The sequence below is a fragment of the Callithrix jacchus genome, chromosome Y (assembly GCF_049354715.1).
Source record: "Callithrix jacchus isolate 240 chromosome Y, calJac240_pri, whole genome shotgun sequence".
NCBI lineage: Eukaryota > Metazoa > Chordata > Mammalia > Primates > Cebidae > Callithrix > Callithrix jacchus.
In genome coordinates this window covers 14,802,832-14,820,581 of record NC_133525.1, presented here as the reverse complement: position 1 = coordinate 14,820,581, position 17,750 = coordinate 14,802,832, and the positions used below count along the sequence as shown (strand labels likewise).

At 40.9% G+C, this 17,750-nt stretch overlaps 1 protein-coding gene across 1 annotated transcript in view; it reads right to left on the bottom strand.

Annotated features, from left to right (window-relative positions):
* Positions 1-17,750, bottom strand: part of LOC128930912 (uncharacterized) — a 174,573-nt gene that overhangs the window by 14,451 nt on the left and 142,372 nt on the right. Inside the window, exons 10-12 of the mRNA XM_078364445.1 lie at positions 12,278-12,455; positions 11,086-11,217; positions 7,665-7,954 (exon numbers count right to left, since the gene is read on the bottom strand). The gene's annotated coding sequence lies outside the window, so the exon portion shown is untranslated. The remainder of the gene's footprint in view (positions 1-7,664; positions 7,955-11,085; positions 11,218-12,277; positions 12,456-17,750) is intronic.

The following is a 17,750-nucleotide window of genomic DNA, read 5'->3' as shown; positions in this document are numbered from 1 at the left end:
ACCAAAACAGAGATATAGACCAATGGAACAAAACAGCGGCACCGGAGGCAAGACAACATATCTACAACTATACAATCTTTGATAAACCTGACAAAAACAAGCAATGGGGAAAGGATTCCCTATTTAACAAATGGTGTTGGGAAAACTGGTTAGCCATGTGCAGAAAGCAGAAACTGGACCCCTTCCTGACACCTTACACTACAATTAACTCCAGATGGATTAAAGACTTAAACATAAGACCTGGCACCATAAAAATCCTAGAAGAAAATCTAGGCAAAACCATTCAGGACATAGGAGTAGGCAAGGACTTCATGACCAAAACACCAAAAGCATTGGCAACAGAAGCCAAAATAGACAAATGGGACCTAATGAAACTCCACAGCTTCTGCACGGCAAAAGAAACAGTCACTAGAGTGGATCGGCAACCAACAGAATGGGAAAAAATTTTCACAGTCTACCCATCTGACAAAGGGCTGATATCCAGAATTTACAAAGAACTCAAACAGATTTACAGGAAAAAAACAAACAAGCCCATTCAAAAATGGGCAAAGGATATGAACAGACACTTTATGAAAGAAGACATATGAGGCCAACAATCATATGAAAAAATGCTCATCATCACTGGTCATTAGAGAGATGCAAATCAAAACCACATTGAGATACCATCTCACGCCAGTTAGAATGGCGATCATTAAAAAATCTGGAGACAACAGATGCTGGAGAGGATGTGGAGAAAAAAGAAAACTTTTACACTGTCGGTGGGAGTGTAAATTAGTTCAACCATTGTGGAAGACAGTGTGGCGATTCCTCAAGGCCTTAGAAATAGAAATTCCATTTGACCCAGCAATTCCATTACTGGGTATATATCCAAAGGACTATAAATCGTTCTATTATAAGGACACATGCACACGAATGTTCATAGCAGCACTGTTTACTATAGCGAAGACCTGGAACCAACCGAAATGCCCATTGATGATAGACTGGATTGGAAAAATGTGGCACATATACATCATGGAATATTATGCAGCAATCAGAAATGATGAGTTCGTGTCATTTGTAGGGACATGGATGAATCTGGAGAACATCATCCTCAGCAAACTGACACAAGAACAGAAAATGAAACACCGCATATTCTCACTCATAGGAGGGTGATGAAAAATGAGAACACATGGACACAGGGAGGGGAGTACTGAACACTGGGGTCTATTGGGGGAAATGGGGAGGGCCAGCAGGGGGGGAGGTGGGGAGGAATAGCCTGGGGAAAAATGAAAAATGTGGCTGAAGGGGAGAAAGGAAGCAAAACACACTGCCATGTGTGTACCTATGCAACTGTCTTGCACGTTCTGCACATGTACCCCAAAACCTAAAATGCAATAAAAAAATATGTACAATTATATGTAAACAATGTGTACACAGTAGGTATGTACATGTGTACAATATGTACATTTATTGTAATACCACAATATCATACAATCACAATAGCCTATTAAATCACAATACACAGGCAATACGTAATATTAATGTACATATTGCACACATTTTATACATTTACATTTATTGTGATATTATATGTACACATGTACATTATGTACCCATTATGTACGGATGTACAATATATAAACGTGAATATATGTGGGCAAAGTATGTACATATGTACACTATGTACACATACATATATATAATGTAGACATGTATTTTATGTACACAAGTACATAATATGCACAGTATGTACATGTATAAACTATGTACACATGCATGTACCCCCACTTAATTAAAGTAATTTCTATCTAATATGCTAAAATATTTCAGAATGTATTCATGTGTACATTTATTGGCATATCACAATAAATGCATAAAATAGGTACAGTTTGTACGTTTACTCTTCTGTACATAAGTGCACCCAATACGCAAGTAGAAAACATGTACATAATCTGTAAAATATGTTTTTTTATATTTCCGTAATATGTACACAATGCATAGGTACATAATGTGTACAATATGTACATTTATTGTAATATCACAATATCTTATCACAACAGCATATATAATCAACAATAAACATGTAATACATAATATCAATATAAATGTATTGCAAAGCTTATGTACATTTACATTTACTGTGATATGATGTGTACACATGTACATCATGTACCCATTATGTACAGATATACAATATATGCACGTGTACATATGTGTGCACAGTATGTACATCTGTACACATGTACATACAATGTCGACATGTACATTGTGTACACGAGTACATTATATGCACAATATGTTCCCGTATAAACCATTTACTCACCTAAATGTACACCCACTTTGGTCACCGGAGTAATTACTAGCTAATATGCAAAAAATTATATCCCAGAATGTACTCATAATGTGTACATTTATTGGCATATTGAAATAAATGTATAAAATAGGTATAGTCTGTACATTTACTCTGCTGTACATATGTGTACACAATACAGATGTACAATAAATGTACATAATTTGTACAATATGTATATTATATGTACATAATATGTAAACAATAGGTATGTACATGTGTACAATATGTCCATTTATTGTAATATCACATTATCATATAACCACAACAGCATATAAAATCACAATGCACATGTAATACATATCAATATAAATGTACAGATTGCAAACATTATGTACATTTACATTTATTGTAACATTACCATATATAAACATGAACATCACATACACATTATGTTCACATGTACACCATGTATCCAGTACGTACACATGTACCCATGTTGTACAGATGTACAATATATGCACGTGTACATGTGTACATATGTACACACCATGCACACATATGTACATATAATTTAGACATGTACATTCTGTACACGAGTACATAATATGCACAATATGTACATGTATAAACCATGTACACACCTGGGTGTACACCCTCTTTGGTAACCGAAGGAATTTGTAATATGCTAAAAATAATATCCCAGATTTTACTCATAATGTGCACATTTATTGGCATATCACAATAAATGTATTAAATACGTAAGGTCTGAAAATTTACTCTGCTGTACCTATGTGTACACAATGCACATGTACAAAAAAATGTAATCTGTAAAATATGTAACTATTTCTATAATATGTGCACAATGCATAGGTACATAATATGTGCACTATGCACATTTTTAAAAATACCAATGATAAAATATATTTAATCACAATAAGATGTATAATCACAGTAATATATACATACCATGTAGTATCAAAAAGAGTACATATTGCACACATTAGGTATGCATTAGGTACATATGTATTGTGCACGTATTATGTACATGTACATTTATCGTGATAACACCATATGTAGATGTGTACAAATATGTGCTCCCTATTTAAACTATGTACACATGTAGAAATAGGTGAAAACTATGTACCTATGCACAGCACGCTATTACCACAGCCCCTTTTTAGCAGCCCGCAGGCCCACTTTGGCTGCTAAAGGACACCCTGGCTAGGGGGCTGTGCCCACAGCTCCTGCCAGAGGGCCGGTAACAGCTCCCAGGCCCACCCTGGCTTCTTACGGAGCCCCCGGTTATAAAGCTGTGCCCACAGCTTTGCCAGAGGTTCTGTAGCAGCCCCCAGGCCCACCCTGGTGTCTTTGGGACCCCTGGCTATGGGGCTGTGTCCAAGGCCCTGACAGAGGGCAAGTAGCTGCCCTTAGGTTCACCCTGCTACTTAGGAACACCCTGACTAGGTGACTGTACCCACAGCCACCCCCAGAGGGCTTGTAGTACACCCCAGGCCCACCACAGCTGCTTAGGAACCCCCTGGCTATGGCACTGTGCCCACAGCCCCCACCAAAGGTCCTGTAGCAGGCCACAGGCAGGCAGTGGTTGCCTAGGGACCCCCTCACTTGGCCGCTATGCCCACAGCTGCTGGGGACCAGCTATTTTGAAAATGTGGTGTAATATGATACTGGAGACCATATCATATAGAAATGATAATGTTATTCTGTTTTTTCATATATTAGGCAATAGCTCTAGTTACACCTCTGTCATATTGACAAAAATGTCATCCTCACCCCCTTGACATTAGAAGTGAAAGCACAGGGGGGTTTCACCCCTTGCAATGTTTAATTCAGTATACTTGTTTTTTTGTTTGCATTAGTGACCATATCGGAGCATGGTGTACATGTCTTGCTGTATTCAGAGTATTTCCCCAAGAGCTGCAACAGGGGTCCCCATAGCCAGGGGTCCCAAAGACTCCAGGGTGGGCCTGGGGGCTGCTATGGGACCTCTGGCAGGGCTGTGGGCACAGCTTTCTATCCAGGGGGTTTGTAAGAAGCCAGGGTGGGCCTGGGAGCTGTTATGGGCCCTCTGGCAGGGGCTGTGGGCACAGCCCCCTAGCCAGGGTGTCCTTAAGTAGCCAGGGTGGACCTGGGGGCTGCTACGAGAAGGGCTGTGGTAACAGCATGCTCTGCATAGGTACATAGTTTGCACCTATTTCTACATGTGTACATAGTTTAAATAGTGGGCACATATTTGTACACGTGTACGTATGGTGTTATCACAATCATTATATATGTACATAGTATGTGCACAATACATGTGTACCTAATGCATACCAAATGTGTGCAACATGTACTCTTTGTGATATAAGATATGTATATATTACTGTGATTATATATCTTACTGTGATATTTTATCACAGATATTCTAAGAAATTTGCATAATGCACACATTATGTACCTATGCATTTTGTACACATAGAAATCTATAGGTACATATTTTACAGATTATGTAGATTTTTTCTACTTGTGTATTGGGTGTACATATGTACAGCAGAGCAAATATACAGACTATACCTATATTATGCATTTATTGTTATATGCCAATAAATGTACACATTATGAATACATTCTGGGATATTACTTTTAACATATTAGATAGAAATTACTTTGGTTACCCAAGTGGGTGTACACGCATGTGTGTACATTGCTTATACATGTACATACTTTGCATATTATGCACTTGTGTACAGAAGGTACATATGTACGTTATATGTATGTATGTGTACATAGCATACATATATACAAACTGTGCACACATATATACACATGCATATATTGTACATTTGTGCATTATGGGTACATGATGTACATGTGTACATACTGGGTACAGGGTGTACATGTGAACATAATGTATACATGTTCATGTGTACATATCGTAATATTACAATAAATGTAAATGTACATGTTTGCAATCTGTACATTTATATTGATATTATGTATTACATGTGCATTGTGATTTTATATGCTGTTGTGATTATATATCATTGTGATATTACAATAAATGGACATATTGTACACATTATGTACATACGTATTGTGTACACATTATGTACATATAATATACATATTGTACAGATTATGTACATTTATTGTACATCTGTATTGTGTACACATATGTACATCAGAGTAAATGTACAGACTGTACCTATTATATACATTTCTTGCAATATGCCATTACATGTATATATTATGAGTACATTCTGGGATATAATTTTTTGCATATTAGATAGAAATTACTACAGTGACCAAAGTGGATGTACACCCAGGTGTTTACATGGTTTACACATGTACATACTGTGCATATTATGTACTCTTGTACACAATGTACATGTCTACACTGTATGTACATATCTGTACATATGTACATACCGTGCACACATATGTACATGTGCATATATTGTACATCTCTACATAATGGGTACATTATGTACATGCATACACATCATCATTTAACAATAAATGTAAATACATAATGTTTGCATATGTACAATTATATTGTTATGTGTTACACATTTATTGTGATTATATATGCTGTTGGGATATGATATTATTGTGATATTGCAGTAGATGTACATATAGCAAACATGTACCTATACATTGTGTACACATGATAGAAATATAAAGGAACATATTTTACAGATTTTGTACATTTTTCAACTTGCATATTGGGTGCACACATGTACAGCAGAATAAATATACAGACTGTACCTATTTCATACATTTATTTTGATATGCCAGTAAATGTACACATTATGAGTATATTCTTTAATATTTCTTTTAGCATATTAGAAATTAATTCAGTTACCCAAGTGGGTGTACACGCATGTGTGTACATAGTTTATACATGTACATACTGTGCATAATATGTACTCATGTACAAAATATGCATATCTACATTATATGTACATATGTGTGCATAGTGTCCATATGTACATACTGTGCACAATATATACGTGCACATACTATACATCTCTACATAATGGGTACATGATGTACATGTGTACATATCACAATAAATGTAAATGTACATAATGTGTGCAATATGTATATTTATATTATGTATTACCTGTGTATTGGGATTGTATAAGCTTTTGTGATTATATGATATCATTGTGGTATTATAATAAATGTACATATTGTACACATTATTTACATACCTATTGTGTACATATTGTGTATATATAATTCTACATATTTTACAGATTATGTACATTTAATGTACATCTCTTTTGTGTACACATACGCCCATCACAGTCAATATATATATGGTACATATTCTGTGCATTGTTTGTAATATCCCAATAAGTGCACACATCATGAGTATATTCTGGGATATGATTTTTAATATATTAGATAAAAATGACTTCTAAAATCAAAGTGGGTATACACACATGTGTGTCCATTTCGTGATATTATGCATTGTATCCTAAGTAGGCATTACTCTCATTGTGAAAGCACGTGTACACTTTGTGATTGTTCCAATATCACAGGCAAATTAAAACACTTCTGTGGTGCAGTTAACAATATCTTGGGGACAAAGGATGACCATAGCCTGAATATCGCAGGAAGCGTACACCACTACTGTAGTGTTGTTGGTAATATTCAAAAAGTTAAAGGATATTACTCCAAATATCTTAGAAATCACACAAGCCCCGGTGATACTGTTCCTAATAACTAGGGGATTACAGATGACATTACTTACGATGTGACTGGGACTGGTCGACCATCCTGAAATATTGCTCCTAATATCCAGAGAAGGAGAGGGAAATGTTGCGGCCCATAGGGAAATACTCGGAATATGGCAAGAGGTGTACACCATGCTCTGATATGGTCACTAATGTAAACCAGATAACAATTATACTGAATTAAATATTGCAAGGGGTGAAACCCCCCTATGCTTTCAATTCTAATGTCAAGGGTGTGAGGATGAAATTTTTGTTAATATGGCAGAGGTGTAACTAGAGCTATTGCCTAATGTATAAAAAAACAGAATAACATTATTATTTCCATAGATAAGCTACAGTTTGGGAAAAACTTTTACAAACCAACTATCAGATGAAGAACTCATCTCCAGAGATTCATTTCTAGAATAAATAATGAACTCAAAGCTCAAATGTAGGCCACACTTGTATTCCTAGCACTTTGGGAGGCTGAGGAAAGATGGCTTGAATATGGGTGGTCAAGGCTGCAGTGAACCATGACTACACTTCTGGCTGCATGATGGAGTAAGAGCTTGTCTCACAAAACAAAACCTGCAAAGTAAAAATGGGAAATAAACACATCAACCATGTTTGCACTCCCAGCCATAGAGAAACAAGGTAGTGCTACACACCTGAGCTCCAGTGAGTTCTGGCACGGGTTGGTGAGTTGCAGGGACTGCGTCATAAAGCATTAGTTGAACATCCAAATGACCGGGTTGTGGTCTCAGCATCCACCGATGAACGCACTATAAAAAACGCACTGTTCTAGTACCAAAAAGGTGGTGGCTGCTAAGAATAAATCTACGGATAGAAGCAGGAACCAAGGTCACGGTCTGCCAACCAGATCCTCTTGTGAAAGACCACTGGACTCATGAAGTGCCAAGACAGGAGGTGGTGTGACTCCATGGGAAGGTTGGAGAATCTGGGAATCAAACAGAAGCACTCAATGTTCTGACCATGTAAATACAAAACTTTCAGCGACTACAGCCATCAACAGAACATCTGAGACGACAGGCATCTCAGAAGATATATAGCCACAGGGTAACAATGGAGTACTATCTGCAGTTAAGGTCCTCTGTCTTCCTCTTAGGGTGGGTGGGTGGGTTTGATTGATTGATTGATTTCTTTATTTAGATGGAGTCTTGCTCAGTCGCCCAGGCTGAAGTGAAGTGGAGCATTCTCAGCTCACTGCAACCTTCTCCTCCTGGGTTCCAGCAATTCTCCTGCCTCAATCTTCTGAGGAGCTGGGATTATAGGCATGTGCCACCATGCCCCGCTAGTTTTTTTGTGTTTTTAGTGGAGATGGGGGTGCACCATGTTGGCCAGGATGGTCCCAAACATCGGATCTCATGATCTGTATGCTTCGGCCTCCTACAGTGCTGGGATTACAGGTGTGAGCCACCGTGTCTGGCCGGGTTTATTTATTTTAAATCAAGGGCTAAATTCTTTTTCTCTCTTGAATGCCAGTGAAGTATTTAAGAAAAACAGTCACCAGTTAGAGTTAACACTTGAAGGACAAATTTAAAGGTGATTGTAAGTTACAAAATAAAGGCATCTTATGAACTCTCATAAAAAAAAGAAATATTAAGACACTTTTTATTATCTTTTTGAGATACGATCTTGCTCTGTCCTTCAGGCTGGAGTACAGTGGTGCAGCCTCCCAAGTAGTTGGGATTACAGGCGTCCACCACCATGTTTTTGTATTTTTAGTAGAGACGGGGTTTCACCATGTTGGCCAGGCTGGTCTCGAACTCCTGACTTCATGTCATCCTTCCCCCTAGCACCTGACCAGAGAAATTAACACATAATTTGTTTCAATTAGTACAAAAAAAGCATTTCATGAAGTTTAATATCCTTTCATGATTAAAAACAAATTGACTAGAAATCAAAACAACCTCAACGTAATAAAGGTCATATGAACAACATGCAGCTAGTATCGTTCTCAATGATGAGACAAAGTTTTCCAAGATGAGTAATAAAACAATGATGCATGCTTTCATAATACTGGAAATCCTAGCCAGAGCTATTAAGAAAGAAAGGAAAAAGAAAAGGCATCGAAATTGGAAAGGAAGAAGTAAAATTTTCTCTGTTAACAAACTACATGATCTTCTTTGTAGAAAATCTTGAAGACTGCACAAAATAAACTGTTAGAACTAATAATTTGTCCAAGTTTTAGGATTATGAAATCAATATACAGAAGTCAGTTGCATTTCTACGCACTAACAGTCAACAATCCCAGAAGGAAATTAAGAAAATAGTTTCTTCTGGCTTGGTTGTGGATGCCTATATTCCCAGCTACTTGGGAGGCTGAGGTAGGAGAATCACTTGAGCCTGGCAGGTCAATGCTGTCAGTTTTTATAATAATTATGCCTGTAAATAGCCAGTGTACCCCAGCCTGGGCAACATAGTGAGACACTATCTGGGGGAAAAAAAAAAACTCAGTTTACAATGGCATCAAAAAGAATAAAACAGGAATAAACTCAACCAGGAGGCAGACTCTCGCAGGGTTTTCAGTTCCAGAGACCGACTATGTAACAAATGTAAAGGCATCTCATATTTATGTATTAAAAGGCTTAGTTTCATTAGGATGTCAATACGACTCAAAGTGATCTACAGGTTTAGTTTAATTGCTCTCAAAATCTCAGTGACATTTTTTCTTCAATTACAGAAAAATCTATCCTTATAAATTGTGTAAAGTTTATATGCAATTTCAAGAGATTCCAAATGGCCAAAGCAATCTTGAAAAAGTAACAAAGCTGGAAGTGTTTTACTTCTCAGTTTCAAAATGTATTATTGAAAGCCACAGAGGGCTGGGCATGGTGGCTCAAGCCTGTAATCCCAGCACTTTGGGAGGCTGAGGTGGGCAGATCATGAGGTCAAGAGATCAAGACCATCTTGGCCCACATGATGAAACCTCATCTCTACGAAAAATACAAAAATTAGCCAGGTGTGGTGGCACACGCCTGTGGTCCAAGCTACTCGGGAGGCTGAGGCAGAAGAATCCCTTGAGCCCAGGAGGCAGAGGTTGCAGTGAGCCGAGATTGTGCCACTGCACTCCAGCCAGGTAACAGAGCAAGACTCTATCTTTAAAAAAAAAAAAAAAAAAAAAGCTACAGTGGTCAAAAGTGTGGTACGGCAATAAAGACATATAGAGAGACCAGTGGAATGGAATACAGAGTGCAGAATAAAACTCTTACACATATGGTCAAATGAGTTCAATAAGGATGCCAAGACTTCAATCAGGGAAGGGACAGTCTTTCAACAAATGGCGTTGGAAAACTAGATGTCCACAGGCAAAAGAATAAAGTTAAAGCGTTACCTTATATCATGTTTTTTAAAAAAAAAAAAAACCCTCAATAATGAATCAAAGAACCAAGTGTAAGATCTGAAGCCATACAACTCATTTTTTTTTTTGAGACAGACTCTCACTCTGACACTGAGGCTGGAGTGCAGTGACGTGATCTCGACTCACTGCCACCTCCGACTCCCAGGTTCAAGCAACTCTCTGCCTCAGCCTCCCAAGTAGCTGGGATTACAGGAGCCCATCACCACGCCTAGCTAATTTTTGTATGTTTAGTAGAGACAGGGCATCTTGGTCAGGCTGGTCTTGAACTCCTGACCTCATGATTCACCCACTTCGGCCTCCCAATGTGCTGGGATTATAGGTAGGAGCCACTGTTCCCAGCTGACAACTTCTAAAACATAGAAGGATAGCTTCCTTTGGCCATGATTTCTTAGATATGACACCAAAGGCCCAAACAACAAAAGGAAAAGTAGACAGATTGGATTACATCGAAGGATACTATTAACAGACTGAAAAGGAAACCTACGGAATGACAGATGTACAAATCACATGTCAAAGAGTTCCCATCTAGAACAGATAAAGCACTCTCACAATGTAACAACAAAAACCCCACTAACGTGGTTCAGAAATGTGCAAAGGATGTGAATAGACAGTCTACCAAATAAGAGGTGCAAATGGCCAATCAGCACATAAAAAGATGCTCACCATCACTATTAGGGAAACCAAAACCACGGAGAAGCTGGACTTACTGGCTCATGCCTGGAGTCCCAGCACTCTGATAGGCCGAGATGGGCGGATCACTTGAGGTCAGGAGTTTGAGACCAGCTTGGCTGATGAATTCCCAGATGCTCAGGAGGCTGAGGCAGGAGAATTGCTTGAACCTGGGAGGGGGAGATTGCAGTGAGCCAAGATTGCACCACTGTACAGTAGCCGGGGTGACAGAGCGAGACTCCATCTCAAAAAAAGAAGACCTACATGGAGAGGCCACCTCAGACTCATTAGGATGGCTGTAATCCATACAGAAAATAAAGTCTTAGAGAGAATGCTGAGCAGCTGGAAGCCGTGTGTACTCTTACTGGGAATATAAAATGGAGCTTAACTATGGAAAACAGTGTTTAAACTTTTCATCAAAAAGTGTAAAACAGGCCAGGCATGGTGGCACAAACTGGTAATCCCAGCACTTTGTGAGGCCATGACAGGTGAATCACTTGAGGCTAGGAGGTCAAGACCAGTCTGGCCAACGTGGTGAAATCCATCTCTACTAAAAACACAAAAACGAGCCACGCGTGGCGGTGCAGGCCTGTAATCCCAGCTACTCAGGAGGCTGAGGGTTAAGAATTGCTTGAACCCAGGAGGCAGAGGTTGCAGTCAGCCAGGATTGCACCACTGCATTCCAGCCTGGGTGACAGAGCGATACTCTGTCTCTAAACAAGGATTACCATATAATCCAGCATTTCCGCTTCTGGGTGTGTACTCTCTACAATTCAAAGGGCCTCACACATTTATACACTGATGCTCATAGCAGCGTTGTTGAGTGAGAAATCATATTGTTTGCTGAGAAATCCTATTGAGAGAGGTGGCAAGGGAAACTTAGTCGGCCTCCCAAAGCGGAAAACTGCCCCAAAGCAGCAAACTGCTCAGAGCACTATAAACAGTATTCAATATAATTGTGTCTCACGCCAGATGAATCAGTTCTTTGAGCACAGGATGGGTAACCCTTTCTTTGTTCCCTTGTAAAGAGCGCTTTCTAGTTTGTCTTTAACTTGTAGTAAACACACACTAGCTGCCTGGTAAGTTTACCTTTAACCAATGAAAGAACACAGAGCATCTTCTTGTAAAACTTGTCACTGGAACGTAAAGAATAAATACATTGGTTAGAGTCTGCTCTGGACTCTCAGCTGGAAGTGCTGTGAGACCCCTGGTGCCCCACTCTGAACCCACCTTTTGCTATGTCGGTGTCTGTTTCTTAATTCCTTCACTGCCGCATGAGTTGCGGTCTCTGAGGCTGAGCTGGTCTCGGCACAGCATTGTTCATAGGAGCTGAAAAATAGCTGCAATCCAAGTGCCCGCCGAGAGATAAACAAATGTAGTCTCTCCATACAGTCAAACATAATTCAGCCTTAAAAAGGAAGGAAATTCCGACACATGCTAAGACATGGATCAACCTTTAGGACGTTATGCAAAGTGAAATAAGGCAGTCACAAAAAGAGAAATGCTGTATGATTCCACTGATGGGAAGGACCTAGCGTAATCAGATTCACAGAGACAGAAAGTAGAGTGGTGGCAAACAGGAGCTGGGAGAGCCAGTAAGGACTTATTGAATGGGGACAGAGTTTCAGTTTGGCAGGATTTAGTGAGTTCCAGAGTTTGTTTGGCTGCACAAAAATATAATTGTACTTACACTGAAGTGGGTACTTTAAATGGTCGTTGTAAATTTTTTGTGTTTTACCACATTGAATATTTTTGACACTGGAAATGTATATTTATTGAGCACCTCCGTGCTGGGCATGATGATACGATTATCAACACCGTAGTAATAAAAAACACACTTAGGGAGGTACGATTCTCAGTGTAAAAACTAGCACAGACAGACAATAATAGACAGACCCACAAGACTCAGATAGTAGGCTTATTAGACAGAGATCATAGATTTCAGCAGGAAACCAGAAATTATTTAAATTACTAATCACTAAATTTATAGTTTAGTAATTTAGCCAATCAGCTAATTTACTAATTACTGAAAACTACATACTGAAAAAGAACCAGAATGTAGTAGAGAGAGATGGCAGAAAGGCCACCTAAAGCCCATCTTTTAGACATTGCTCTTAGCAGATGAGGGACAGAAGGGCACTTCCTAGCCAGGTGTGGTGGCTCATGCCTGTAGTCCCAGCTCCTCAGGAGGCTGAGGCAGGGGAGTCACATGAACCCAGCAGGCAGAGGTTGCAGTGAGCTGATACTGTGCCACTCCACTTTAGCCTGGGCAACAGAGCAAGACTCCATCTCAAAAAAAATAAATAGCAGGGTGTGGTGGCTCATGCCTGTAATCCCAGCACTTTGGGAGGCTGAGGCAGGTGGATCACTGAGGTCAAGAGTTGAGACCAGCCTGACTATACCCCATATTCTAATAAAAACAGAAAAATTAGCTGGGTGTGGTGGCAGGCATCTGTAATCTCAGCTGCTCAGGAGGCTGAGGCAGAATTGCTTGATCCTGGGAGGCAGAGGTTGCAGTGAGCCACTGTACTCCAGCCTGGGTGAGAGGGCTAGACTCCATCTCAAAGACGTTAGATAACGCCCATCTTTTAAACCATTCTCCTAACAGATGAGGGTTACAAGAGCGCTTCCTTACCCTGGTAGCCCTGAGTGTCCAGTCTGTGTCCGTGACCACCACACTTGATAGGGAAACAGTTGAGCAGCCTCCACTGCAAACTGTACTCAAGATCCTACCCACACAGTGAGAGTTCCCTTTAGCTTGCACTTTGGGTTGGATGCATCCTGAGCTCTCAATGCATTGTGGGCTAAGGTTCCGCCATCCCCTGGGCTGGGAAGTATGTCTTGGTCTTCTGTCTTCAGGGTGCTGGTAACAGAGCCTGACATGGAGTGAGGGCTCCATAGATGCTTGTTCAATTTTCCAGGAACGCAGCAGGCTGGGCCTAACACCACTGCCTGCAAAGGCCTGGCAGGTGTCAGGACTCATCGACCCATCCCTGATGCTCTTACCGAAAGGGGAGAGGGAGATGGGTGGGAGTGGATGGAGAGCTGTCCTTTCGATAAGGAGGGCCAGGGGTTGTACTAGGGGCCTCGGCATAATTTATTTCAGAAAACAGCTGGGCCCCCTCTCCTCTGGGGCCCATAGTCTGGCCTTACTTCTCTCTTCTCTCTTCTTTTCAGTTTGAGATTTCATCTAAGCTAGCACTAGGCTGCCAAAGACTTCAAACTCCTCCACCTTCTACTCTAATTCCAGCTCCTTGACAAGGGCAAGATTCTTGGCTGGGACAGACTAACCAGCATGGAATGCTGGGAAACTCAGAACCACACATGCTTCAAATGCAGAGAAGATGAGCTGTTTGCCATTGCATTCAAAAATACTTGTGAGGACATGAAACTCTCCCACTGGTCTGGTTAATTCTCCCCCTTCCTCCACACCTCCACTGTAAACCAAGAGACAGCGTAGCCAGCGAGTCCTGGCCCTGCAGAGAGAGCTCTACCAGCTCCTATTCATGCCCAAGGTATTTATTAACTTATTCAACAGCCATGTGGGAAACCACCACTTCAGAACGCTGACTGTGCACAGGAGGACATGAAGTCAGCTTCTCAGCTGCCCAGTCCTGGCTTTCCCTGCCTGATCCGGGGATCTCTTGAGGCAGGAGCTTCTTTGAGGGGAACTGATAGCTCTTCAGAAGCCCAATAGAGAGCTGCTCTCTGGGGTAGACACACGGGGACAGAAGGCTTTCGAAGGCCTCTGTTTTGGTAGGGGCACCTGTGAATTCAGCCTCCCAGGCTAGAGCATTCGAAGTTTTTTTCACTTTCTTTTGGAACATAACATTTTCCTTTGAGTTTTCAACTGAAGAATAAACCTAGCAGAATACAAGAATGTGTCTCTGGATTGCTGGGGCTGATCATCAGCTCAGGAGATGGGGAGACGTGGGCAGTTATGCATTCTTCTCACTGATAGGGGGCGTCCTCTTTGGGCTGAGCATTTGGTAGTAGATTGTAGGGTCCAGATTCCGGAGCAAAGGGCCAGGTGTCAGCTACAGGGACTGAAGCAAGCTGAAGGCCAGATGCCAGACTTGGCTGTCCCTGTCCTCCTCACCCATGAATTCCTGGTGCACAGCAGGTACTAGATGAAGTTCAAAAGAAACAACTCCAGGGTAAATGGAAATGAGAAGGTTGGTTCTCCACATCCCCACACTGGAGGGAAGAGAAGCGAGGGTGGCGGGGATCTGAGTGTTTGCTATGGTTACAGCCTAAAGACCCAGAGCCCAGCACTGCTCCGAGTGCCTTGAAAGACGTTTGATCTTAAGCCTTAAAATAGTCCAATGAGGAATGGATGATCTCCTTAATGAGGGAAGAAACAAAGACTCAGAGAGTTGAGGGGATTCCCCTAAGGTCATATAACCTACAAATGGCCAGGACGGTGCTGATGCCGGTCTGTCTGCCTCCCAATGCTGCCCAAGCTCAATCACCCCCCACCACTTCTGCTTTTGCAATAATAGCCTTATGCCACATACTCTACCAGTTACTTTATGAAAGTAAGTCAAGTAAACTTTAGCCATAGCCCAAGCCATAACAGGTAGCACCTGTTCAAAACACCCTATAAGTCAGGTCATGCAAGATCAGATATGCACCCACAACTGTTACAGGTGCTGTGCTAGCCACTGTTTGGGGAACTCATCCTAGGAATATGAGTGAAGAGATAACTCACAAAGAAAAGCAAGTCACTGGCATGCAGGGGGCCCTCAGCAATTCAGAGTCAGAGGCAACTAGAGTGTGCAGCCACCTGACCTGCTAATTTCCCAATATGCTTAATGGATTCATGATGTCAGGTCCACAAAGGAAATGCAGAAGCCTTCCCTTCCTGCCTCCCAAACTCTGTGGGTCAAGTATTTACCAAAAACACAGCAGTGGACTGAACACCAGCAGAGATACAAAGAGGGAAAAACAGTTCTCCCTTTTCAAGGCAGGTTGGACAACATCAGTATTTTGCAGTTAGGATGTGCAGGTGGAGTGTGTGCGCATGCCCAGAATTTAAAGACAAACAGATGGGAGAGGGAATGATTCCAGCAGAAAGACCAGTAAATGTTCACATCTACAGTGTACACTGAACTGCCGCTCAGACAACATAGCAAGGCTCTGTCTCTACAAAAATTTAAAAATTAAGCCAGGTGTGGTGGCACGTGCCTGTAATATCAGCTACCCAGGAGGCTGAGGCAGGAGGATCACTTTAGCCCAGGAGTTTAAAATTACAGTAAAGTGTGATCACATCACTGCACTCCAGCCTGGGCATCAGAGCAAAGCCATATCTCTAAAACAAACAAGAAAAGACAGTTACATAAAAATCAACGTATGAAAATCCAAAATAATATATTAGCAAATAAACCCCACTGGGGCTGAAAAAAAACTTACCTAAACCAAGGGAGACTTGTACAGTGTGAAAGAATGGCTCGAAATTAGAACATCTTCTCTTTTCATTTATATTAGTATGTTGAAAATTATACTCACCATAGATGTTCAAAAGGCATTTGACTACAAAATTTATAAAAGAAACTTATCAAATTAAGAAAAGGAATACTTCCTTAGATTACACACAATAAAGGAAATTACACCCAGACATACACCCATCAAAGCAAAGCCCAGCATCATTTGTAAGGGATTGAAGCAATAGAAGCTTCCATCAACTTTTGGAACAAAAGAATGCCCTCTGTTACCACTATTATTTTGGAAGCCCTAGCTGATGCAACTAGGCAAGGAGCAAAGTAAGATATTAAAGAAAAAGGCAGAAGGTGAAATAGTCATATTTACTCTGAAAAATGAGGCAGACAGATTCTGCTAAAGAGTTAGGTACAAAAGGAACATACTAAACAGCCTTTCTTTTACTTAGTTGTTAAACTACAGAGATGAGGCTGGGCACAGCTCATGCCTGTAATCCCAGCACTTTGGGAGACCAAGGCAGGCAGATTGCTTGAGGCCAGGAGTTTCATACCAGACTGGCCAACATGGCAAAACCCTGACTCTACTAATAATACAAAAATTAGCCAGGTGTGGTAAAACACTCCTGTCATACCAGGTAGTCAGGAGGCTGAGGCATGAGAATTGCTTGAACCTGGGAGGTGGAGGTTGCAGTGAGCTGGAACTGCACTACTGCACTCCAGCCTGGGTGACAGAGCAAGACCCTGTCTCAGAAAAATAAATAAATAGAGATGGGGTCATCTTAGGTTGCCCAGGCTGGTCTCAAACTCCTTGGCTCAAGCAATCCGTCTGCCTCAGTCTCCTAAAGTGCTAGGATTACAGGCCTCAGCCACCAAGCCTGGCCTCAGACAATCTTCCTATGTACAAACAAGCAGTTAGAAAAAAGAAGAAAACATCCCATTTGCAATAGCGCACCCCAAAAAAACAAAACTCTCAGAAATAAACATGCAAAAATATGCACACACAATCCATATCAAGAAATCGTTCAATGAAACACTTTGAATGCAAAGAAAGCCACGCAGCACATGTTATCAAGAAAGGTTCAACCTTAAAAAGATGTCACGGCCAGATGTGGTGGCTCACACCTGTAATCCCAGCACTTTGGAAGCCCAAGGTGGGTGGATCACAAGGTCAGGACTTCGAAACCAGCCTGAACAGCATAGTGAAACCCTGTCTCTACTAAAAATACAAAAAAATTAGCCGGGCATGGTGACCTGCATCTGGAGTT